Source organism: Notolabrus celidotus, chromosome 19 (genome assembly GCF_009762535.1).
Source record: "Notolabrus celidotus isolate fNotCel1 chromosome 19, fNotCel1.pri, whole genome shotgun sequence".
NCBI classification, from domain to species: domain Eukaryota; kingdom Metazoa; phylum Chordata; class Actinopteri; order Labriformes; family Labridae; genus Notolabrus; species Notolabrus celidotus.
The window spans coordinates 785,715-797,750 of NC_048290.1; the positions used below are offsets into that span (position 1 = coordinate 785,715).

At 39.6% G+C, this 12,036-nt stretch overlaps 1 protein-coding gene across 4 annotated transcripts in view; it reads left to right on the plus strand.

Moving 5' to 3' along the window:
- Window positions 1-6,523: 6,523 nt before the first annotated feature.
- The window catches only part of zmiz2 (zinc finger, MIZ-type containing 2), a 40,413-nt gene continuing 34,900 nt past the window's right edge, over window positions 6,524-12,036 (plus strand). For 2 of the 4 annotated variants that reach the window (XM_034709512.1, XM_034709516.1), the window contains exon 1: window positions 6,524-6,626. The gene's annotated coding sequence lies outside the window, so the exon portion shown is untranslated. Of the gene's footprint in view, window positions 6,627-7,033; window positions 7,075-12,036 lie in introns of all 4 variants that reach the window. The other 2 variants (XM_034709513.1, XM_034709514.1) reach the window with 2 other exon arrangements.

Here is a 12,036-nt window from a genome sequence, read left to right on the forward strand (position 1 = left end):
CTGAGACCACAGCTCAGTTTAGTTTAGTTACTTTAAGACTCTAAAATAAAATATTAGACACCACAATGTGACCACCTGCTGTTTGAATAACTGTAACTGTGTGTGTATTATTTTGCAAATTCGACATTAAAATAGTCACAAAATTAAAAATTAGTGCCTTTATAAAAGTGCTGATCTTAAAAACAAAAGTACGACTTTTTTTACTTGCAAAACTTACAAATATTTTACTAAGAAAAGAAGAGGTTACAATAAACAAATCTGAAAAATAACTTGCAGCTATTTTTTGTCAAATTGCCATAGAGAAAAAATTCTACAACAACCATTACATCTGTTATTTTTTTGTGGAGCAGAAATTTCATTGTAGTTTTATTTTTGGCCACACGATGGCAGCAGAGAGCCAGGTGTGATCTGAGGACCAGGCTTCCCAAAGGTGATCTGTTCTGAACAAGTTGAAATAATAAAGTCATTAATACAGGTAACAAGTGACACATAAAGAAGGTGCATTATTTAAATTAGACTGACATGTTACTCACCTGTAAAAATAATGATGTACAGACATTAAAATGTGACGCTGAAAGGGTTCAATTTAAATACTTGAGTGTAATATTCAGTAGTGATGGTTGAACCTGAATAATTCTTCCTCACCTGTGAATTTTAAAAAAACATGAATATTATCTTTATTTATTTAAAGGTTAAAATCTTTGTTTTTAGTTTACAGTGAAGCTGAGACTGGGTAGTTAAAGGACGACCTCACAGTTTGGGTAAAGGTTAAAGGTTAAAGGTTAAAGGTTAAAGGTTAAAGGTAGGTTTGATGACCTGGAGCTTAATGTATGGATAATTGATCAATTAATTTCTTATTTTCATTATCTCATTCATATATCATACGGCATCAATAAAAGCTGCAGGTTGAAAATCAGGATTTAATACGACGTGAGGAGAAGACAATGGAGTCATGGAGCAGCCGGGGGAGCGAGCGCTGTCATGAGTTCTTGTGATGACGGTCATGTGCGATGCTATCTCAGCTGCATATTCTATACTGTATGAGTGTGTGTGTGTGTGTGTGTGTGTGTGTGTGTGTGTGTGTGTGTGTGTGTGTGTGTGTGTGTGTGTGTGTTTCCCCACAGTGAAATGTCATGTGTCTGTTAGGAAACAGCCGTTTAAGTATTCCCGGGTAACGAAAAAGGGTGGAGGCCATTATCCTGCGTGTGTGTTAGTGTATGTGTGTGTTAGTGTGTGTGTGTGTGTGTGTGTGTGTGTGTGTGTGTGTTATTCAGGGTCAGCCGTTTCCCTGGAATGTTCTGCCTCCTGCCAAAGAGGAGTCACTACAATGGTATGCACACACAACTCTGCAGAAACACAGAGATGACTTAAAAAGGCCTGAAAGTGAGGAGACAGAGACGTGGAAAAGTGTCTCTCCTGCTTCACTTTGTGTGCGACACGCTCGCCTCCTTGCTCCTCGTCTGTTTGATGCACAAATTTCAAAATAAAACCGACTTTACTTTGAAAGGTGAGTGTGCAAAATGTTGAGCCATGCCCCCCCCCTAAACTCTGCATGAAACTTCCTTGAGCTTCATCAGAGCACGCTTTTCTCTCTTCTCTCTTTCAAATTCTTCTTCTATGTTCATAATCTGTCCTGATTTCCTGTGTTGTCATTTTTTATGTGAGTCCAACCACAACAACGACTTCCTGTCCGTGCTCATGGAAGAGTTCCTCTTGGATGCAGCCAAAACAGAGTCCCCAATCTGTACGTCAGCTACAGTTTGGAGGCTTCATGTTTCACATCTTATTGTATATGCAAGCTAATGTTGTGCTAGCTTGGATAGGAAGGTGCATCTGCAGGACTAACCAGTTTTCAACCAGCTGTAATCCAGTGACATATTAACGTCAACTCTAAAGATAACACTTGTTCTAGTTACCTTGCTCTTAAAGTTTGGATAACTTGTTTGTTTCTTGGGCAAAAGGAGGCGGCAATAGAGAAAGTCATGTTCCGGTGGTCGTTGAAATACCATCTATGCAAAGTCGTCATTTTGAGGCATTTCACTTGTCATGCACTGACTGATTCACAAGTCCTGAAACAGCTGACCAATCAGAGTGAGTTTGAGTCAAACGGCAGCCTCCAGTGCTGAAAAATGAAGCTACTTCAAAAGTGCCAAAGAAAACTGCAGTTCCTCATGTGTCCACTAGAGGCTGGCTCCAAAAGTGAGTCGAACCACATAGAGCTCCATATTAGAAACTTAACAGCAGAAGTAAACATGTTAACATCCTGGTACAAAGACAGTTTTGGACTCTACACCTTCTTTATTAATTGAAGTAACTCAAATGATATCACAGCTAAGAGTTAGTTACCCATACGTAGGAGTGTAGCTGATGTCACTGACAGATTGGCGTGCTGGACCTGTTTGTCAGGCGGTCATGGTCTCAACTTCATTTCTCTGCCTGTTTCTAGATCAGCCAGAAGCTAGTTGGAGTTTGCATTTCCAATATGGCGACCACCATGTTTAAGCTTTGTACCGCCTCTTCTAACTCTGATAGATGACGCCACTTAAACCCTCTTCGTACTGCGAGTTAGCAACAACAAAGAGGGTCGACTTGGTGGCACCATCACGCCTCTGAGACATTCATAAAGAAGGTGAGGCGTTACAGGGGGTGAAATATCGTACCTGGAACCGGCGGTATAAAAGAGACTTCGTGTTTTATACGATCTTTGATACTATTCCAACAAACCTGCCCCATAGGAAAATAAATGTAGAGAGGAGATCTCAAAAGTGTTTCATTTCTATCTCCTAAACAACAATGAGATCTGTTTGAAATCAAAATGAGACTACAGCTTATGTCTCCTGTTTCTCATTCTTGCCTCCAGAAAAAAAGTTGCAAAAAGTCTCAGCTTAGTCTCCCTTTCAGTTCAAAAGGAGATCTGATCAGAATCTGAAATGATTCTCAGGTATTTCTCAGAGGTTGTGACTCCTTTTGAGCTCAGGTGGAGAAATCAGGGAGCTCTCTCAATCTAACCTCATCCATTAGTTTTTGTCAGACTCAGTTTTTGTGTCTCAAGTTGAGCTCAGATGGAGCAAAGAAAGAGCCTGAGCTCATCTTTTCATCAACTTTTATTATCAGGACACTCATACCCCCTTTTCAACTGAGGCAGTTTCAGGGCCGGTTCAGATCCGGCGCTCAATTGAGAACCAGTTTTTTATGTTTCCACTGTGAGTGAACCGGCTCCTGGCTGGGAAAACCGGTTCCAGAGCGGCTCCAACTCTTTGCTGGTCTAGAACCTCTAACTGCTTACATCAGGGGCGAGGGGGCGGGGTTGCAGTGATCAAAACACAACCCAAACGTGTTTCCTCCATCGTCCTGCAGAGAACAAATCAAAGAGACTGATGGATTCCAAGACAAAGCAGCGGTCGGCCGAGGAGACGAGCTGCCGTTGTCCTCCATCGTTGTTGTTGTGAGGGGAAAGTTCACGCTAGCGCTGCTGGGAAAAGCAGTCACGTAAGTCTGACGTCATGCCATGCCTCTTCCACAGGCTCTGCTTTGTGGACTCTGAATTGGATCATCATCAGAAGACTGTAAACTACAGATTAAGACTGTAAACTCACTAAGAAGATTTTCACTGAGGCGATAAATCATCAAATTAAGAAGCAGTGAAGTCGCCCTCTGCTGGCTGCTCAAAGGAATGCAGGTCTAAGGCACTTAAAGGAGACTACCTCCTCTCTCTAAAGGCAGTCTCTGGTTGTTTTTCTTTCTTTTAACTCCTTTAAAAGCTTTTTTCAAGAGTCTGAATCACATCAGAGAATCCCTTGATGCAAAATTGATGATATCAGGCTTTGTAGGTGAAATCTGACTTCTTTATCTTCGCCTACACGTGAAAACACAAGAGGGGAGATGAACCACATTCTTGAACCTGAGAGTGCAGCCAGCTTTGTTTTTTACTCCCACTACTCCCTGATTCCTTCCCTCTTTGTCTCCTCACCCCCTCTCCAAGTCTTCCCCCCTCTTCTTCTTCTTCTTCTTCTTCTTCTTCTTCTTCTTCTTCTTCCTCTCCTCTTTCTGCTGGAGGTCAGATTGTTGCAGCAGTGGTGGAGGTTCAGCCTCAGAGTCAGAGCAGGGTCAAGGCTTCACCGGTGTGCAAGTGTGTGTGAGTGTGTGTGAGTGTGTGTGAGTGTGTAGCCCCCACTCTGAGGAGCAGACTGTGACATTGTGAAATGACTGCAGTAGATTGGAAATTGTATGTGTGTGTGTATATGTGTGTATGTGTATGTGTGTGTGATTGTACTATGCGGCAGGTCGTGGGGGAGGAAGCAGCAGCAGCAGCAGCAGCAGTGTGTGGAGTGTAGAGGTGGTGGTGGTGGTGGTGGTGGTGGAGGGGAGGAGGAGGGGGAGTGATATGGATAGTGTGGAGAAAAAATGAAGAAATGGGAAATCTCGGCACCTGTTTCCAGGGCAACAGAGGTCTGAAAAACACAGGCAGGTTGGACTTTTTATTCTCCACGCTGCACTGCCCTCTGGCAAGATACCGCAGACGCCTCTAATGACTCCAAAACACCGACTCCTGCTGCTGTAGCTGCTCCTGAAACACCGCCTGGCTGCAAGTGACACCACCTTTCTGTCTGTCTGTGCATCTGCAGGTGTGCGACAGAGGCTCACATGTTGGAGTTACGAGTGCAGGGATGTCTGTGTGGCATGCATACATACATACGTGATCATTTACAGGTGACGTCATTCTCCATGACATGCACCCCCCCTCCTCTCTCTCTCTCTCTCTCTCTCTCTCCCTCCTTTCTGAAATGATCTGCTGCTCTGGTCTGCAGTCAGTCAAACAGCCGCCTGACTTGTAGGAGGAGGAAGAGGAGGAGGAGGAGGAGGTGGAGGAGGAGGGACAGGAAAATGCCTTTCTCTGTGGGAGACATTAGCCCTGTGATCTCATGAATATATTAGAGAGGGTAGTGATGAGAGGTTCAGCTCTTTAAAATGATCAGAGCATTTGTCACAGCTCGACAGCTGAAGATATTTGGTTTTGTAATTCAGCAGTGATTCAGTTTGTTATTGTTGTGTGCCAAATTAAACATCATTCAACAGGCAGGATGGTAGAATGCTTCTTGAGGCTGTATGTAATAGATTCATGCTGTTCCTGCCTCCTTTGATTATCATGGCAGTCGTCCCTCTGTGGAGGCAACGATATGGTCCAGGAAATTTAACCCTAAGGAAAAATACAGTGTTTTATATCATATCAGATAAAAATGTATAGAAAGGTATCATATCGAATCGAATTGAATCGTTTGGCATCAAATCAAATCGAATTGAATCAAATCGAATCAAAAAGAACCAAATAACATCAAATTGAATCGTTTGGTATCAAATTGAATTGAATTGAATTGAATCAAATCGAATCAAATTGAATCGTTTGGTATCGAATCAAATTGAATTGAATCAAATTGAATCAAATCCAATGGAATCAAATCAAATTGAATCGTTTAGTATCATATCAAATCAAATTGAATCGTTTAGTATCATATCAAATCAAATTGAATCGTTTAGTAGCGTATCAAATTACATTGAATTGAATCAAATTGAATCAAATCAAATTGAATCAAAAAGAACCAAATAACATCAAATTGAATCGTTTGGTATCAAAATTGAATTGAATTGACTTGAATCAAATCGAATCAAATTGAATCGTCTGGTATCGAATCAAATTGAATTGAATCAAATAGAATCAAATTTAATCATTTGGTATTGAATCAAATTGAATTGAATCAAATCAAATTGAATCAAATCCAATGGAATCAAATCAATTTGAATCAAATTGAATTGTTTAATATCATATCAAATCAAATTGAATCGTTTAGTAGCGTATCAAATTACATTGAATTGAATCATATTGAATCAAAAAGAACCGAATAACATCAAATTGAATCGAAACAAAATGTACAGAATGGTATCACAAGGAATCGAATTGAATTGTGTGGTATCGTATCGAATCAAATTTAATTTAATCAAATCGAATCCTTTGGTATCGTAACGAACAAATCAAATTGAATCATACTGTGTCGTATTGACTCAAATCAATTCAAATCTCATGTTTTTGAATCGGATCGAAGTGAATCGTATCGCATCAAATTGTTTGATTTCGAATCAAATTAAATCAAATCAAATGTTCTGAGTTGTACTATAGAACATAAGACTTAACTTATTTAATATTTAAGTGTTTGCCTTATAGTTTTGATAAAACATCAGTATCAAATACCAACATTTTAATTGTGATTTTAAAAATCCCCTTCAATTTCAATTCAATTCAATTAATCTGTAATGATAGAAAAACCAGCAATATGATATACCATCAAAAATTACTGGTTTAAAATGTACTGATACATATCCCATATTTAACACCTGGTGGTTTAATTTAATTTAAGTGAGTTTTTTCGTTTTTTATTAAATATAAATCATTAAAATATCTGGTGATTCATTTGAGCTGTTCCAAACGGCTCTCAAAAGAACCGATCCCAGAACTGATCCGAACCGCCCTCCATCACTATTAGCCCCGACTGCGACACTAGCTAGCTTAGTTAGCCAGCTAGCTAACTTCTCCATCCAGCTCTTCAGTGTCTGGCAGCCGGACCAGGACCAAGGTAAGCTCCTGTCAGACCTGATACCTGTCCGCGGGGCGTGGGGACCTCCACGGGGGGCTGCTGTCGTGTCCGTGCTGATAACCGCTCTCATGTTGTGGATGAAAAACCAGCTAATGTGTTATAAAGTTAACGAGAGCTAATTAGCATTCTGTGGCTAACGGTGCAAGCAGCAGCAGCAGCAGCAGCAGCAGCAGAGAGGCAGCGTGTTAAAGAGCCAGGCTGTGGTGACTGAGCCTCCACAGCTCCTCCACAGCAGCTCGGAGCCTCCACAGCTCCACCACAGCTCCTCTGCTCCCTCCATCAGAGGCTCTAAAGACCAGAGGAGCTCACCCTGACTCCATGCTGACAGATTCACACATTTAAAGGACATTTTGATCCACAGTCCTCTGATTTATTCTCATTTTAAGGACTGCTGCTGCTGCACATATCTGCGTGTTTTATTCAGCAGGTAGGTGAGACAAAACATTTTCATGTTTTAGAGATGATGGGGAACACACACGCACACATGCACACACACATGCATGCACACACACTCAGGCTGCACTCCTCCACAGAAAGCACACTACTGCTGAAATGCTTTGTTCTGTTCTGCTGCAAATCCGAGCTGCACGTTTTTATTCCTGCAGGTGGAGGTTTGCATGATTTGCATTGCTTAAATTAAAATGTTCTGATCTGGTGATTTAGTGACACACAGTCTGCACAGCAAAGGAAGGGAATGCATGCACACCAGGAGCAGTCCAGTGGTTTCCTCATACATGTGTTGTTGTGTTGGTGTTGTTATCAGGCAGGCAGACAGTGCCTGTTTTCCCTCTCTGGCCATGACTTCCTGGATGTATCATGGGTACAATAACATGCAGTCTGGGCTGGGAGCCAGGCTGGGAGAGCGTGGCTCAGTGTTTATGTGAAAAGGCAGAGATAAGGAAGGTGTTTAAAGGACTTAAATCCTGAGTGTGTTTGGAGCTGCTTCATGCATGTGATTAATATGCAACCATTGAATTAATCACCAACTGCTTTTGTAACTGTCATAAGTTTTAATGCAATGAAGTATTCTGAGATTTAATCTTGTAACATGTTAATATTTCCTTCAGTCTTGCTCCTGTTTGAATGTTTTGGGCTTTTTTAATAAAGCATGACATTAAGGGTGTTATTTTTGTTTTGTGGGAAGACTATGGTGGCCCTGAAGTGACTCTTAAAACATGACAAAAACATTTAATCAAACATAAAGATTTTATGACACAGAAAAGCATTTCATATGAAGTACATATATTTAATGAAATGCAGAAACAAATCATGAAAAAAATAATTTTTACAAAAATGTTAAAAAATGACTCCCTGCTAAAATAATGTACACAACTTGAAGATATTCTACAACCTTCAAAAAATGGTTTACAAAATTAAAAATGTCTTACGACATGCATTAATGATTTACAAAATATTTAACATTATTTTACAACCTGCAAAAAATGTTTTTTTTTATAAAATTATACATTTTTAACAACCTACAAAAATAATTGAAAATATGAGAAGACATTATTTTTTTATAGATTTTCAAAAAACAAATGTCTTTTTAAAACAGATTTTTGATAAAGTTGAATTTTTAAGATGCCTCCGGTTAGTAATGTAATTTCGACTTAGTCAAAGCAACCCAACTTCAATTGATGATAATACCTAAAGCTAGTAAAAAAAATTAAGTTTTTTAAACATTTTAAAAATTTTAAAAAAGTGAGTTATCTGTTTTTTGCAAATGAACTCATCATATACATATTAAATAATGTCTAATAATTGAAAATATTTTCTAACATGCCAGAATATGTAACAAAATGCACAAGAAAATTATAAAAAGTGACACTTTTTCATTTTTTTGGTGTTAAAATATTAATATATGAAAGGTTTTTTTAATTCCTTAAATAAATCTACACTTTCAAAATATTTTTGCATTCAGGGAATTCTTTTTTTTTCCATAAAATGTTTGTTTTTCATGCTTATGTCTGAAGTAATGTTTTTTTTATTCAGTGTCATGATTTTAGTGGTCTGTGCACTTGACCTCCAGGGTCACCATAAAACACTGATTGGTATCACTTCCTTATTTTTCACTCTTACATAAACCAAAAATTCAAAAACTCACCTCTGAATGTTAAAAAGAAGAAGCTGAATGGTCAGCTTTGAGAATAATCAACAGTTTAAGTCGTAAAACGTACGTTTTATTTGAATATTTAATATTTCTTTCATATTTAAAGCTCCTTTTAAAGCTCCATACAGACCCACTAATTGATCTTGTGAGGTCTGCTTAATGAGGCAAACACAGGATGACCCTCTCCTTACCTCCTGTGTGTCTCACCTCGTCACAGCTGTTGTCTTTTGTTGTTTTGAAACATGAGTGATAATAATTTGTCTCCTCATCGTCGTCGTCGTGAGCTGACGTTCTCCTCTCGTTAAGTCTGCTGCTCTTCTGAATTTAAGAGGCGATTAACCGTTAATCTGTCAGATCTCATTGAAGCTCTTAATGAGTGTGTTATTAAAGACAGGTACTCAGTGGATCAATCAGCTCAGCGTCTGTGTGGTTTCCAGCAGCACAGTCATCAGGCACAGAGCACTTGAATGATAATTTCAATTAGTCATGATTGTGGGAAGGTGAGCCGTGTGTGAGCGGGAGCCGCAGGAGTCAAACTTTAATGAGTTAATGAAGGGAAAGAAATCAATTACTAATGTTTTTATAAACATCGGAGTCATTCTGAGGGAAAATTTTAAGTTTGATGACTCATTTAAGTCATTTTCTTTATTAGTAAATCAGACATTTGATGTAGAAATCAGAAAATAACAGCAAAATAAAAAACATGCCTGGAGTTGAGGCTTTAAGAGGCTTAAAAACATCATTTTTCTGATGTCGACAGAGAAGAAGAAAATCAAAACTTTACCTTTTTGCTTAAAAGTTTTAATAGAAATGAAACTTATTATCAAAAAAATGACAACATTTGTATTCTCTCAGTTGATATTCCATTAATAGACTTGGAAGTGGGCGGAGCTTTAATAGATTTAGAAGTGGGCGGAGCTTAAAATGATAATATTAGTTGTTGTTTCTTTGACAGTCATGTTGAAGTTGTAATAAATAGACAGCTGAAAAGTCTGACGGGTCAACGTGGGAGGAAAGAAGAAGAGGAGAAGGAAAGAAGTTCAGAAAGAGAAGTTCAAACACACGAGGATCTGAGTGAAAGAGACGTCTAGCAAAGTGAAGAAAACAGACGTGAAGTTAACAGAAACCACAACATGGTTTGAGCTTCAGCAGAGTTCCAGGACTGGTTCCAGGAAAGAAGGACCTGATACAGGTGCTGCTGTTATTTCCTGCATCAGTTGAGAATGCTAACAGAAAGATGCAAATGTTTAGACTAGGGATGGACATTCCAAGCCCCCCGCACCTGTCCCATTACCGGCCTGTTTGCCTGACAGTCTCGTTAACCAGCAGCAGGACGAGGTGCTGCTAGTAGCGAGCGCTGACGGCGTCCGTCTCGACCTTTACGTCGGTGTTTCTGTGACGGCGTGGCGTGTGTGTTTACATGTTACAGCCGTGCTCAGTCTCTGGAAACACGTGTGTAGTAGTGTGAGATTCATTCTTCTTCTTCTGTTCCTTAATGCGGTTAGCAAACAGCTTTAAGACGCTCTATCGCCACCCTTTTATGGCAGGAGTACCGTACGGTGCTATTCATACTTTTCTTTTTCTTTTCTTCTCTCTTTTGTTTGTGTTTCGGTTTCTCCTCCCTTCTTATTTTCATTTTATTTCATTTTTTTGTTTAACCTTGATCTTTTTAGTGAGCCTTTTTAACATCTGGCAAGGGACTATGGATGTAAACTAGCCTTTTGGCTAACTCTGACATATTCACAGGCGTGTTAATTATCAATCAATCAAGCTTTATTTGTGTAGCGCCAAATCACAACAAATGTTATCTCAAGACGCTTTTACAAACAGAGGATGTCTAGACCACTCTATGTCAAATTATGAACAGAGACCCAACTTCAAGACAGGATCAGACTCAGTCTGACCCCACCTTAATCCATCATGAGCATTACACATCGCAGTATTTAGCTAGTTACAGTGGAGAGGACAAACTTCCTTTAACAAGCAGTAACCTCAGGCAATATTAAAGGTGACATATCATGCAAAATGTTCTTTTTAATGGTTCTCTCCCTGAAATCTGTGTCCCTGTCTACAAACCCCCTGAAAAGTAAAAGACTCCATTCTGCCCCTGTTCTGATTTCTCCACCTTTCTGTAAATGTGTGCTGAAACCAGCCGTTTCAGTTTTCAGTGTTTTTCATACGTCACAACGCCATCCGGTCTGTAACAGGAAGTCAGAGCTCGGAGCTTGTTCAGCCCATAGACTGTATAAAATACAACTCAACCCCTCCTCCGTTTTTCCTTCCCTGCACACATGTGTGCTAACAAGGAGCTTAGGAGGGAGGCATGCTAGTTGTAGGCTGTCTTAATAAACACAAAGGTCGCTTTGACTCCCCACGTCTGCAGATTTGAAGATCTAGTGGATGGTTTTTAGTTTTCATGGATAAGTGTTAACGCTAGTTAGCATAGCTACACAGCTACATGTTGGTAGCTGTGTACCAAGACACACGTCGACATGCTGACAAATAAAACAACAAGAAACACTAAATCTGTGACCAATGGTTCAGAAAGGTCCTGCTGCAGGCGCCTCTCCGTCAGGATCAGATTCTGGATCAGATTCAGAGGGTTGAAGTAACGTGATCTCTGAGCAGCCGTGTATATTCAGCCAACATGTAAACATTAGATCAACGCGCTGGACAGCCGAGGCCACACCCACTTCCTGAGGGGGCGTGGTCAGAGAGAAAACAGCCTGTTCTGAGCAGGGCTGAAGAAGAGGGTTTTCAGGCAGACCAGAATCTGATTTCAAAGTGTTTTTTTGAGAATAAACTTTAAAGACATGTTTTGGGGACCTCTTAGACCAATATATGTTGATGAAAAAGAGCAGAATATGTCACCTTTAATATACACGGTCCCTTTAAATGAAAACAAATGAATATAAAAACAACCAGGCTCCGGTAAAATCAATGAAAAATTATACTTTTGAAATGTGAAAATATTCTAAGTAACTCTTTGATTTCAACTAAGTGAATGAATATTTGAATATTCTAAAATCATTTCCCATCCCTAGTTTAGACTGTAACATGAATGAAAATGTTAAAAGTTGACCTGATTTTTACAGAGGAAGAAAAGAGACCCTTTTTATTTAATTTTTGCTTTAGGTCTGACCTGTTTTTATAATTCTGACTTCTCAGAATTTTGACCTCGATCTCAGAATTCTGAATTTCTCTCGACATTCCGTGAACCGGTAGAATGTTGCCTTTGACCTCAACATTCCGTTAAGAGTTCCACAAAGTCAGAATCCT